General features: G+C 37.1%; 1 protein-coding gene across 13 annotated transcripts in view; it reads left to right on the top strand.

Moving 5' to 3' along the window:
* ZMYND11 (zinc finger MYND-type containing 11) overlaps positions 1-12,985 on the top strand; it is a 142,425-nt gene that overhangs the window by 98,070 nt on the left and 31,370 nt on the right. Inside the window, exon 1 of one of the 13 annotated variants that reach the window (XM_079759408.1) lies at positions 8,106-8,356. The exons of the other annotated variants lie outside the window; for them this stretch is intronic. The gene's annotated coding sequence lies outside the window, so the exon portion shown is untranslated. Of the gene's footprint in view, positions 1-8,105; positions 8,357-12,985 lie in introns of those variants that run through there. 13 annotated transcript variants of the gene reach the window in all.

Raw genomic sequence — 12,985 nt, 5'->3', positions numbered from 1 at the left:
AGATGGGGTCACTGACCAAATACTGACTCAGGAATTTAGGAAGTACAATGCCGAACATACCTGTGTCTTTATAGCTATAGCTTTTTAATATTTAATATTTGGTTCTTATTTTCATAGTGAAGAATTTAAACAGTAACACTAGGATTTTTAAGGATGGGTTAAACTTTATTGTGGGTGTTTTATATTCCTTACATGAAGAATGGAAATTGAATAGTTGTTATACTTCTGAGGAAAATGTGAAAATTCCTTCCATTAGAATTCACCACCAAGTTGTCAGATTCCATTTTCTATGTGTTTGCTGTACTCTTTACTGATTAGATGATTTTTTAAAAAAAATTTTCAGAGAGTTTTACTGGCTCACACAGAAACATGATAACCAAAATGGAATTCAGCTTACCCCATCCTATTTTTCTTTTCTTCCCTCTGGGTTTCTACTTGTCTTTGTCAGTCTAGATATTCTCATATTGTGATATAATTACATTTACTGAAAAGGAAGCTGTGAGTCAACAAAAAATAGTTAACACTTTTGTTTCATAAACTGTGAGCTACTCTTTGGTTAAGCTCAAAAGGCCTTTTTCTGGGTTGGGGGTAGTGAGTTTTAACTTCAGCTTTAAACTTTCCAAAGAAGTAGTTCTTTCTATGTTAGAATTATTGTACTTTAATTGTTAATTGTTACTTTTCAAGAAAAATATTAGTGTTATCTTCTTTTCCTGGGAGAAGAGGTAATAATAATCTTGAAATTTGAATGGAATTTTAAATATCTTTAAGGTAAAATTTCTTGCTTGATTTTTGTTGTTTAACAAAGTGTCAAAACTTCAAGTAAAGGCATTTTTTTAATAATCTAACATGAGAATGACTGACCAGATTTAAATATTTGTGGACTAAGAGAACTGAGAGACTGCAATTTAAGGACTATGGTTCCAAACCAGAAAAACAATCTTTTCTGTTTTTCTTTTTAATTAATGTTTGGGGGAAATATAGACGAATTAGATATGCTAATGAGGAATTTTGAAGATAGACGCCCAGAACAAAATTTCAGTGAAGGCTTAGCAAATAGATGGAACCCTAACCATTATTACCTAAAATTCAAATTTAAAACATTTCTAATATTTTATGGCAATCAGAAGGCTATTTTATTTTTACATAACTTCTGCCCCTCAGTATTGAAAAAGTCACTAAACATGTCAATTCTAATTTTAAAAAAATTAAAGAAAAATAGTAAGAGTACATGTAAGGATTCATTTTAAAAAGTCACTTAGAATAGGTTCTTTCTCCTTAGCCATCAGCTATTCTTACTTCAGCTCAAGCAGCTTTATCTCAAATATCTGACTATTTATGAAATATTTTAAGAGGGTAATGGTAGGAATTTTTCTCAATTTAAATAATTTTATCAGTTTTTGTAATCTAAAGAATCTCAGAACTCAGGATATTTCTTTGGAATGTTTGCCTTTCTAAAAAAAATTAAGCTGTTACTTTATAGATGTAGTAGATTGTTATTGAAAAATAGCCTATGAATATCAGATTAGCATTTTGCTTTGAAGAAAATTTGAGTCATGTTGTTTTTTACACTTTTCAAAAATGTTTTTATTGATTTCAGAGAGAGGAAGGCAGAGGGAGAGTCAGAAACATATTTTATTCTCTCAATGATGAGAGAGAATCATTGATTAGCTGCTGCCTCCTGTACTCCTCCTACTGGGGATTGAGCTGGAAACTTGGGCATGTGCCGGATCTCGAACCATCACCTCCGGGTTCATGGGTTGACACTCAGAGCCACACTGTTTCACATTCTTGTTACTGAAAACTGTCAGTTAAAAAAAAGGGGGGAGGGGAGGAGGGACTTAAAATATTTATTTTAACTTGGTTGTAAAAAATTCAAATAATTTAGAGGATAAAGAAAAATAAAATTTCTGGAAATGTTGTCACATAATATAATAGGTGAATGTTCTCATAGATATATAAGTATCATAATGTGCCATAATTTATTTAACCAGTGTCCTACTGGTTCTTATTACATTGCTTCCATTGGCCTGTCCGATCAGTAACATCGCACTGAAACTTAGCTGTCAAAGGGGACGGACGTTCATGTTGCTATGTTCAGAGTCATCCCTCACTTTCCACTCTGAAGAGCAGTCTTCTCATTATATTTGGATGTATTTGAATTTTATATTCCTGAAACAGCCATGAATTTTCTAGGGGGGAAAATAGAAAACCTTAATTTTTAAGTCAAAATTGCTTTTAAGATTTTATTTGCCTAAAGAATATATCTTTAAAACACAGTGTAATCAATTGTATTTTTTAAAAAGAGATAAAATAAATTCACTTCTACCTATGTAATTCTGTCTGATCTCTTTCATAGGATAGAAGTAAATTTATTTTTCAGAGGACAAATTTATTGAAGTGAAATTCTTAAATAAAGGGATAGGCACATGTAAATTTGTGATAAAAAATCACTAAATTGTCCTGCAGAAAATTACACCCATCTATGCCAACATGAAAGTATTTTTCAATTTTTTTTACTAATTTGATACAGTACAAATGTCTGTATTATTTTAATGTTGCTTCCTTTCATAAATGTATTTTCCAAACTACAAAGTCATTTTATCCTTTGAAGCTGTGGTATAGAAGACAGGCCTGGGTGTGTACACAAGCCTATGTGCGTGTGTGTGTGTGTGTGTGTGTGTGTGTGTGTGTGTGTGTGTGTGTGTTGTGTCTGTATGAGCACACATGTGCATGCATGCATAGCTGTTGTGTGTGTGTACCATTGCGGTGCATGTCTGTGCAAGCATGGGTGTGTTTGTGGAGGGTGGGGGCACGTGTGTACATCTTGTTGTGTATGCATGGATGTCTGTTGTGCATTCAAGTGTACATGTGTGCATGTATGTACACGTATTCATGTGGGGATGTGTGTGCATGTTTTGCACTTTTGCTGGCCTCCAATCTTGCTGGTGAACATTATGATACTGTTTGAGTAATGACTACTTGAAATTTTTTAAATATACAGGCAGGTTAATGTGTTATAAGAAACCCTAGGACCATCTCTGAGACTGGAGCACCATGTTGCTTTTTAGAGCAGCACTTTCTGTGGGGATGGAAGTGCTCTATCTGTGTTGTCCAGTAGGAACTACCAGCTATGTATGTTTATTGTGAGACCCAGAAATTGGAATTCAACTTGGCAAATGTAGCTGTGGTTACCTATTGTATCATACAGTGCTGTTTCAGAACTGAATGTTCTAAATGCCTGTACTACTCCCAGAGAAGCATCTTTGGTGCAGAATGTCTGCTTCATGACTGGCCTGGCATTTGTTCTCCCTATGAAGCCATAGTTAGGATTTGGAGGAATTCTAAAGGAGGGCTATAGATCAGCACTGCCCCTCCTTTCCCTCATGTACACAGCAGATTGTACAGCAAACACAGCGTTGTGCCTATAAAAGACTGTGTAGTGCATAGGTTGATGGCTGTAATATCGGATAGTGCTGCATATGCTCTGAATCTGATACCTCATAAAAAGTCAAAAGTTAACTTTAGAGGAAAATAAACTGTATATATAGCCAAACAAAATAATTGGCACTTTCCTGCTTAATAATTTTGAGATGTATTTTGAACCTGGGCCCCTATTTCCTCTATCCTCTTTTAACATGTTCATGTTTCTTACATAAATGATTTTTGTTTTCATAACTTAGACTTATATTACTGCTCCTTTAGATTCAGATAATATGAAAATTTTATATGTGGACTAAAATATGTCATTAGGGAGCAAAATTTTGTGTATTGTGTGCCTTTACTGTGAGCACATAGAAAGGGCTAGAATGGGAAGACCACAGCAACTTACAGTACTTTTCTCCTTTTCCATATTTGGGTATCTAAAATGGAATATTGCTCCAGTGAAATCCATCCAGAGGTTTTTATCTTAGGCTCTTATAACGTAAAATTTTTATATTATAATTTCTTATATCCTGTAGCAAACTTTGGTTTACTTTACATCCCATTTATGACATACTTATTGTGACTCTTATATGAATGAGTCAGTGTAAGTCATATTCCTCCTCCCGCCCCCACATTTCAGATAGCATTTTTTTGTTTAAGGATCACAAATTTTTAAATTGTGTTAATATACAAATTGTATTGTGAATCAGCCTAGCCCATTAATAAAATGGAGGAACACGAAAATGTAGATAAGGAAATGAAGATGAATCTATGTGGAAAATTTTTATTAATAATTAAAAAATGTTTATGTTGATCCTACATCTAATCCAAAAAGGTCTCCCAACTTGTACCACCTGATTCTCTGATCAGGCATCTGAAGAGATTTGAGGAAGAGCGCCCCTTAGCGCTACTTTCACATTAATTGGAACTATTTCAAGCATTTCCTACTACAGTTTCTCTTTAAAATATTTGAAATGAAGATATATATTTTACAGGAAACTTAATAATTTAAAAATGTATATGCAGAAGGAAGTCTATAGAAAGCATTTCAAATTAACTTTTAAATTGGATGTTAAAACCCAGATACTGTATTTTTTTCACACTGGTTATAGTATACTCATTAGGCAACTGAAAATGAAGGAATTTAACTGGTCTACTAAAACCAAACCAAGACTAAATCGCCATCAGACAGCCACCTAGAGTTTTATCAAGTGGGTACTTATCAATGTTACTGACTTGCTAATGTTGACTTAGTTCTGGGTAAAGTTATATTTTGAGTCATTTGCATCATGACTTTTGTTCAGATAGCTAAAGAAAAAGTCATGATGAAAGCTATTTCTTGAAACTGGTTATATAAATTTACTTCTGAATCCATTTTTCATTCTGTTGAATAGGTAGGCAATATAGTTCTTTTTAAATTCCAAAATCAGGAGAATGCCCATTTAATGTTCAGAATGAAATAGGATAAAGTGCTAAATGAAAATATTTTGAACATGAATTCCTTATTATGTATTTATTTTGAAACTGTAACTATTCTTACTTTCTGGTCAGTCTTCCTTCGTTAATATGGGAAATTTATTCATATTTTCACCTTGAAAATAAGTACCTTTACCTTCAAGATACATGTTAACAAATCAGGAATGGAGATTTGATTTTTAAATAAAATAGAAGTAGAAGCCATGTTTGAGGGGATGTGTACCTTTTTTTAACTGGTGGGCAATCATAGTATTGAAAATGAATGAACAATAAATATTTTTATAATTTTTAGAGCCAACTGAATCATCATCTTTGTACTAGCAAAATAGAAAATTTTAAGATCTTTGTCTAAACCAAGTAATTTATAAAGCAGTTTTACTATTTATCACTACCTTGACTAGAGGAAAAAGTAATGGGACCATTGATAAACGCAGAGGGTTTTAAAAATTGATCTGGGTTATAAAACTGTAAAATCTTATATATTGTTTTCTAGTCTCTTTATAAAACTACTTGGACCCAAGCAAGAAAGAAAAAAAAATGTCCATGTCTTCTACATTGCCTTCCTGTGATGAATTTAGCAAAGTTATGGTCAGAAAGGCTTGGGTATGAGTGTGAAATGTTTTAGGTGGTGTATTTAGTCTTTGTGATATATGTATTTGGTGGCTTGTTTAGAATCTTAATAGAATTTTATTTTTAACTCTAAGGCAGTGGTTCTCAACCTTTCTAATGCCGCGACCCTTTAATACAGTTCCTCATGTTGTGATGACCCCCAACCATAAAATTATTTTCGTTGCTACTTCATAACTGTAATTTTGCTACTTTTATGTAATGTAAATATCTGTGTTTTCCCGATGGTCTTAGGCTCTACAGCAGCGGTTCTCAACCTGGCCACAGGTGATATTTACATTACATAACAGTAGCAAAATTACAGTTATGAAGTAGCAACGAAAATAATTTTATGGTTGGGGGTCATCACAACATGAGGAACTGTATTAAAGGGTTGCGGCATTAGAAAGGTTGAGAACCACTGCTCTAAGGAATTAAGGAAATAATAGTCTCTATATCAGGATGGTTACAACTTAATCTAGATAAATAGAAAGCTTATTTAGTGTTTCCAGTATTGATGAACTGAAAATAGTACAAAGGGCACAATTTCCTTTTACTGTCTGCAAATGCATTAGGTGGTAGGGAAAGGTTTGGACAGGTGGGCAGGTAGTATTCCCATTAGCTGGTAGAAGTCTTATTCCACTGAGGATGCCACTCTGTCTCTGCTTTTTAAATCTTGTTCTTTCTTTAAAGATTAGTATTGTGTAGAAGGGAAGGAACAAGTAGATACAAAACCTGGTTCCATAAAGTTTTCCTGAATGTCCCTTTTCTATTCTCTAGTCCCTGTAATATGCCACAAAGGAGCTTAAAATTAGTCCCAAAGTCCATTTAATAATGAATGGTAAAATTTCTGACATGCATAATGACACCTACGTAGCAATTTTTTTTGTGGATATGTGAATATAGTAGATCTAGAAATAATACATATTTTTACAATACCAGTTGGTTTTGTGGCCTGTACAATTAAAGATGCTTTAATAGTTTGTAAATCACCCTAGACTGGCTGCTATAAAGCTGAAAGCTGATTTTATCATATGAACTTAGTCATAACTTAGTTCAGTCAGAGCAAAGAGTTGACTTTGTAAAAATTAATAAATACATGTAGAGCTGGAGTAGTATTCAGTGCTCTTTGTAAATCTGGACAAACAAGTCTGGAAACACCTTATTAGTGGAGCTGCATTTGCTAGCATGCTCCAAGTGTCCTCCACCTCAGGACACTCTTAGTAGTTTGCGTAATCCTCAGAGTTCCAACTTTTAGCTGTAAGGAGACATATTTATGACAGGTTAAGGGAGGTTTAACAACTTAAGTTTACATCCTTTAACTTAAATTAAAAAAACACACCACAAACTATTGCCAGAAACTCGAGTGCAAATGGCTGTGGCTGGATTGGTTGTGGGAGATTTGGGATGGAGCAAAAGGGACTCCGTGTGGTTAAATGTGTGGTGCACCCCACATGCAGAAGTGAGTAAGCCAAGTTTTCCACCATTAATTTGCACTCGGATGTCAAGTGTGACTCGACACGGTTAGCATTAGAATAAAGGAATCGAGAAAAAAGCAAGCGAGTGCAAAGGGTTAAAACTGGCAGTAGGTGTGGTGTTCTGATCTTTCGGTCTTATGTTGGAGAGTTAATTTTAATGTCAGTGCTGGGAGTAAAAAGAAGACTGAATGTAGGTATATTTTAGAAAACTGTCCTAGAATATGGTTGACATTGATGGGGCTGCTGGGGTCCCAGTGATATTGGAGGAGAAATGGTAGGCCTTTGGGGTACTTCCATCAGACCAGCTCTACCCTTAAAGTCTCAAACATTGAGGTTTGTTATGCATACTTTGTATTCAATCATTACAAATGGTTGTAGATAATACTTTAGAGCCTCTAATTTCAGTAACAACATATGTAATTTATGTGCAGATAAACTTTATTGTGATTCTTTTCTGTGATTACAGATAGTTAGAGGAGAGCTTGGAGTTTCTTAATTCTTCATACAGTGTAGGTAATTTAAATGCAGATTCATGTTTCTCCACCAACTTACAGGGCCACCTATACCAGAATCACCTGGTGTACTTGTTTAGAACACAGCCTCTGGGCTGAGGCTCAGGAATCTGTTTTTCAGCAAGTGCTCCAGATTTATAAATTTATTAATATTTAAATGAGCCTTTGGTTGTTAGAGCCAACGGTGATATTTGGTCCACTGGCAATGAAATGGTTCACACATCAGAAATAAATAAAATGGTTTAGAGTGGCCAGAATATGCAAACAGAGCTTGGGTGTGTGATTAACTCTTTCACATTTTGGACAGGTCTTGTCAGTTCAATGGCATGGGATATTTTTGTAGTAAGCAGTGAAGTTAGTTACTAATGACTATCATCACTTCAATTCACCCAGCACTTACCATGTGCTACACAGTGTACAGGCCCCTGGCTAAAGAACACTGAACTAGGTAGATTATTATGGATCCTGTGTTCCAGAACTTAAGAGTCTAGTCAAGGGCTGGCAAACCACAGCCCATGGGCCAAATCAAGCCCTCCACCTGTTTTGTACTAATATTGCTCATGAGCTAAGAATGGGGCTTACATTTTTAAATGGTTGAAGAAAAATCAAAAGAGGGATAATATTTTGTGATGTGAAAATGATAAGAAGTTCCAATTTTAGTTTCCACAAGTTTTGTTAGAATAATGTACCATTATTTATGACTGCTTCTCCACTATGGCAATTGAGTAGTTGAGACAGACGCACTGTGTGTGTCCTCAAAGCCTAAAATATTTTCTGTCTGGCCCTCCACAGAGAAAGTTTGCCAACCCTGTTGAGCCTGCTGCCAAAGGACATTCTGGATATTGGGAATCCCCCAAAAGTGTGAGGCGCTTGTCTTTCTTTAGTCACAGACTTGGATTTGAATTGAACTCCAGCAGCACAAATATATTTATCTAAGGAGAAGATACCTTGATTTCTAATTTCACACTTTTTTTTCCTTTTGGATATTTGATGTACTGAAATAATACTTCCACAACTTCATCCTCTGCTAAAATATGTTTCTACAGTTTAAAGCAGGGGCTCTAGAAAATATTAAAAATTCTAGACCATTTAATCCTGAGTGTCCCTTTGATTAGTGATGCTTAGGCATTGTAATCAATCATCAGTTGTGGATCAAAAGTTGCTTATACCTTCTTCCAGCCAGAAACATCATAAGTCACTGAGTGTGACACTTTACTCATGATTTGTCTGAGGTATCTAACTAGACTTTGGATTTGCTGTATCCCAGCAATTGTTTATAACTGGCCTAAGAATCTCTTACTCAGGAAGATGCTCAAGATTTTCTGTTATTTTTTCCCTTCAAAGTAGAGGAAAGCAGCCCCTCAGTTGTCTATAATATACTTAAGAGCATCTCACTTTAGTGGATGTCTTATGCACATTTGTAACACAGCTTCAGCAATGTGATTATTGTCCCTTTAAAATGGTTGCAACAATATTTGCCATGAAATGGAAAGTTTGTTTCTTGATAATTTGCAGATATTGCCCAAATCACTCCTGTATGCTGCTGGGTGTTAGGAACAGTTAACAGAACTTTATTGGGCTTTACTAGGTCTGAGCTACATGCTGTTACAGAGAGGCCTTTACTGATGAGTCCTGAAGTCTGCAAGTAGACAGGTACAGTTCTTCGAAGCCTGAGAAAGGATTGGGTCTGAAACAGTCTGCAGATATTACACAGCATTACTTTTATGTTTTCCAAACTTGTGAAGAGCTGCCTGCTTAGTTATGTTACAGACAGAATAGCATTTAACCTTAGAAACGAACCCTTTACTTTCTGTTAGCGTAGCTTTTTCTCAAGCTACTGTAAGTGGCGTGGTTTGGCTGACAGGCATTACCTGAGACACTCTGTTGTGAATGTCACGTAAGGCAGCTCACATATATTACCTAAGAAATCCCCAGAAGTCTTATAGTGCAGCTCTGGGGCAGAAGCAGCAATGCTTTGTTGATTTCTTGTGTGAAATACTGAATCTCTAAATTGTAACTGGAAACTCTAGAAAGAAAGCCCACACAAGTTTAGCAAATGTGAAAGCATCTTATAGCAAATGTTTTATCCCTACACATTGTTGGGAGAGGTTTTGCATCTCTTCAGGGTCTTCTCTTTTGTTTGCTTCAGTTTGCTGAGGAAGCTCCCTGGGCCCTGGGTCTGGGAAGCAGGCTCCTGGGCAGAGAGCTCTGTGCCCCAGAGCAGCTGTTCACTTGCCAACGGAGTGCTTGTATGCATTTCAGTTCTTGTCCTGTATCTGCAATAGAATCCCATATTTGTCACCAGAAAAGTGGATTGGGCAGCAGTTCAAAATAAACAAGTAGGAGAGGTTTTCAACAAAATAATTTTTTGGATGTGAAACTCCTTTTGGTGAATCCTTCTATCCAACCCAAATCACTAAAGTTTTTAGTACAGTATCTGCAAAGTGAACAAATATAGGAGAGAAGCATTTCTGTCTGTTTTAGCAAGTAGATGGAGAAAGTTACTAGGTCTGGCATCCCTTTAAAAGGACTTTTGAAGATTACCACTTGACACTTCTCAGTGTAGCAGCCAAGGTTACAGTTGGAACCACTGCACCTGTTTGTGTAAATACATAGCCTCTTCAATAATGCCAGGCGGTGGTTCTCAGTCAGGGTCACTTGTTAGAAACACCTGGGGTACTGGCACAGTGAGTGCCCAGGCCCCTCCCTAAGCAGTGTTAGCTGACTCTGGGGTGGCACCTTGACATTGTGGGGCTTTTTCTTTGAGGTAAAATTTACTTTGCAGGGGTTTGCAAAAGTCTTGAATGTACATTTCATGAACAGACAAATGCACACACACCTGTACACCCAGGTCCCACCAAGGCAGAGAACGTGATCATTGTATCCTCCTCCTCACAGCCATTGTTCTCATTACTTTTTTTTGTTTGTTAATCCTCCACCGAGGATATTTTTCCATTGATTTTTAGAGAGAGTGGAAGGAAAAAGGAGAGAGAGAGAGAAAGAGAGAGAGAGAAACATCGATGTGAGAGACACATCGATTGGTCACCTCCTGCACACACCCTGACCAGGGCTGGGAACCTGCAACCAAGGTACATGCCCTTGACCGGAATTGAAGCTGGGACCCTTCAGTCTGTGGGTCAACGCTCTATCCACTGAGCGAAACTGGCTAGGGCCTCATTACTTTCCATCACAGATATGTTGTGCCTGTTCCACAACTTTATATAAGTGGATATTGGTGTTTTTCCCAGTGATTCAACAGCCACAGTGGAACATTGAGTGGGATAGATAAGTCTGGGTAGCACTTTATTAAGTGGGGTAGAAGACCTCCTGAAGTAATATTTTGAAGGAATTGGAGCTGTGAAGGATGGGGTAGGTCATATCTATTCAGCCATGGAAGTCACATGTCCCCTTTGTGTTTCCTTTTACATTTTGTATGAAATAGTCCTTTTTCCAAGCTCACAGCACCACTTTTAATTGCACATAGTAGAAAAGAGATACTCTAGCTACTTGACTCGAAGCAAACTTAAACATGACACAAAACCAGATTATCATCCTACATTTATCATTTAGATTTGTGAAATTAAGGCCCTCAGTCTGAACACTGCATTTGCAGTCTTCCCAACAAGAAAGAAATATTGCTGCACATGATTGCAACAATTTAGCAGTTCATTTAAGAGTGTTTAAACAGGTGAAACCAAAGCATTGTGAGATAATGGGCACAAGTTACCTAAAGTTAAGCAAAGTAGAATAAGATTTTCCATACCGATTCAAAGTGTTTTCAGTGTTTTTGTTACAAAGAAAGACCAGTGTAGTTAGGATGTTTTGGCTATAGTGATGTTCTGATTCTAGCACTGCATCAATTTTACCCACAGGGAAATATTGAGTTGGTTTGTTTTTTAAGGTTCCAAAAACAAAAGAGGTTAGCCTCCTACTAACAGTGAAGTTTCATAGATTGGTGTTTGGAGCACAGGAATGAGAAAAACATATTTCTGTGTACACGAGAAATACACAGCAACCCATGACACAGGGCTGTGTTGTGGTAGATGCAGTGAGGAGCTCATCCCCATCATCACTGCTCAGGTGACTGTAGACCAGTGATGGCGAACCTATGACACGCGTGTCAGCACTGACACGCGTAGCCATTTCTGATGACACGCGGCTGCTGAGGCGGCCGCATGCCCAGGATGAAACATTTGCTGCTCCTGAGGATGAAACATTTGTGAAATAATGTTTTTTCCTCAAAGTGACACACTACCCGAGTTATGCTCAGTTTTTTGGCGACGTTTGACACACCAAGCTCAAAAGGTTGCCCATCACTGCTGTAGACAGTATTTAGGGAACATTACTCTTCAGCACTGTATAAAGTGGTGGCTGTATATTTCCCCTAAAGAATATGTTATCTATCAAAAGAACCATAGCCCCACAGATATTACAAGACTTCTAACCTATGTACATTGCTATTACATCTGAATTTATACAAATTTATGATTTAATGATCAGATGGATATTTGAGATCAACAGTTTTAGTACTGTACCCAAAATATTTGGCATGATAGAGCATGTAGCTAGAAGCATTGTTTTTACTCTTTCTTTTTAAGGGAATGTAGGTTTTCCAAGAGGTAAGAAAAAAGCAGCTTTCTTGGCCTTTTTATTTTTTCTCTTCCCTATATCCAAAAGTTTAACAAACTGTTTAGTATAAAAAGCAGTTTGTGGGAGGATGTCCATGCTGCAAAAACATTTGCCCAAAGTGCTAATAGCTGATTGTGCATCAGACCCACTGAGAACTCCCTCTACACTACTGTGAGATTTGCAGAATGCAGAAACTGAGCTTAGTTCTCGGCTTATGGAAGGGGCTAATTAATAGTTCTCACATGTTTGTGTGAGAATCACTGGGGATCTTGTTAAAAATGAGACTTCACAAGCTACATCAAAGCCCTTCTCCCCCAAAAATTATAAACTTGGGGTCCAAGAAACGTCAATACCTTTTAAACTCCACATCTATACCCTTGGTGCTTGGTCTTGGTCATGTCACAAACACCTGAGGAATTAACAAATGGAAGAGTGAACAAGCAGATACAGAGAGCACAGGACCTTCCCCCAGAAATTCCAGCTCAGATGCTCAGAGGGAAAGCCCAACTGCATTTTAAGAAGCTCCATTTAGAAGATGTGTGCACAAGTCATACCATAAAGCTGGGTAAGGAAGGAACCATTGACTGTCGGTGCATTTTGCCAAAGAATTCAGGCAAAAAGTGGAGGGAGCAAGTCACTTGAAATGTGATTTTAAATGTGAAGCCCATGAAACAGTCTCCAGCTAAGAAAATGTTTTTCTATGTTTTATTTATAGACTAGAGGCCCAGTGCACGGGATTCGTGCACTGATGGGGGGCTTGGCCTGCGGGGATCTGCCCGCTGCGGGAGCAGCCATTCATCCTGGTCAGCCTTGCATCCCCCTGGTGGTCAGTGTGCGTCATAGCGACTGGTTGACCGGTCG

The sequence above is a fragment of the Cnephaeus nilssonii genome (assembly GCF_951640355.1).
Source record: "Cnephaeus nilssonii genome assembly, chromosome: 1".
Classification (NCBI taxonomy): Eukaryota; Metazoa; Chordata; class Mammalia; order Chiroptera; family Vespertilionidae; genus Cnephaeus; species Cnephaeus nilssonii.
This window is presented reverse-complemented; position numbering and strand designations above follow the sequence as displayed.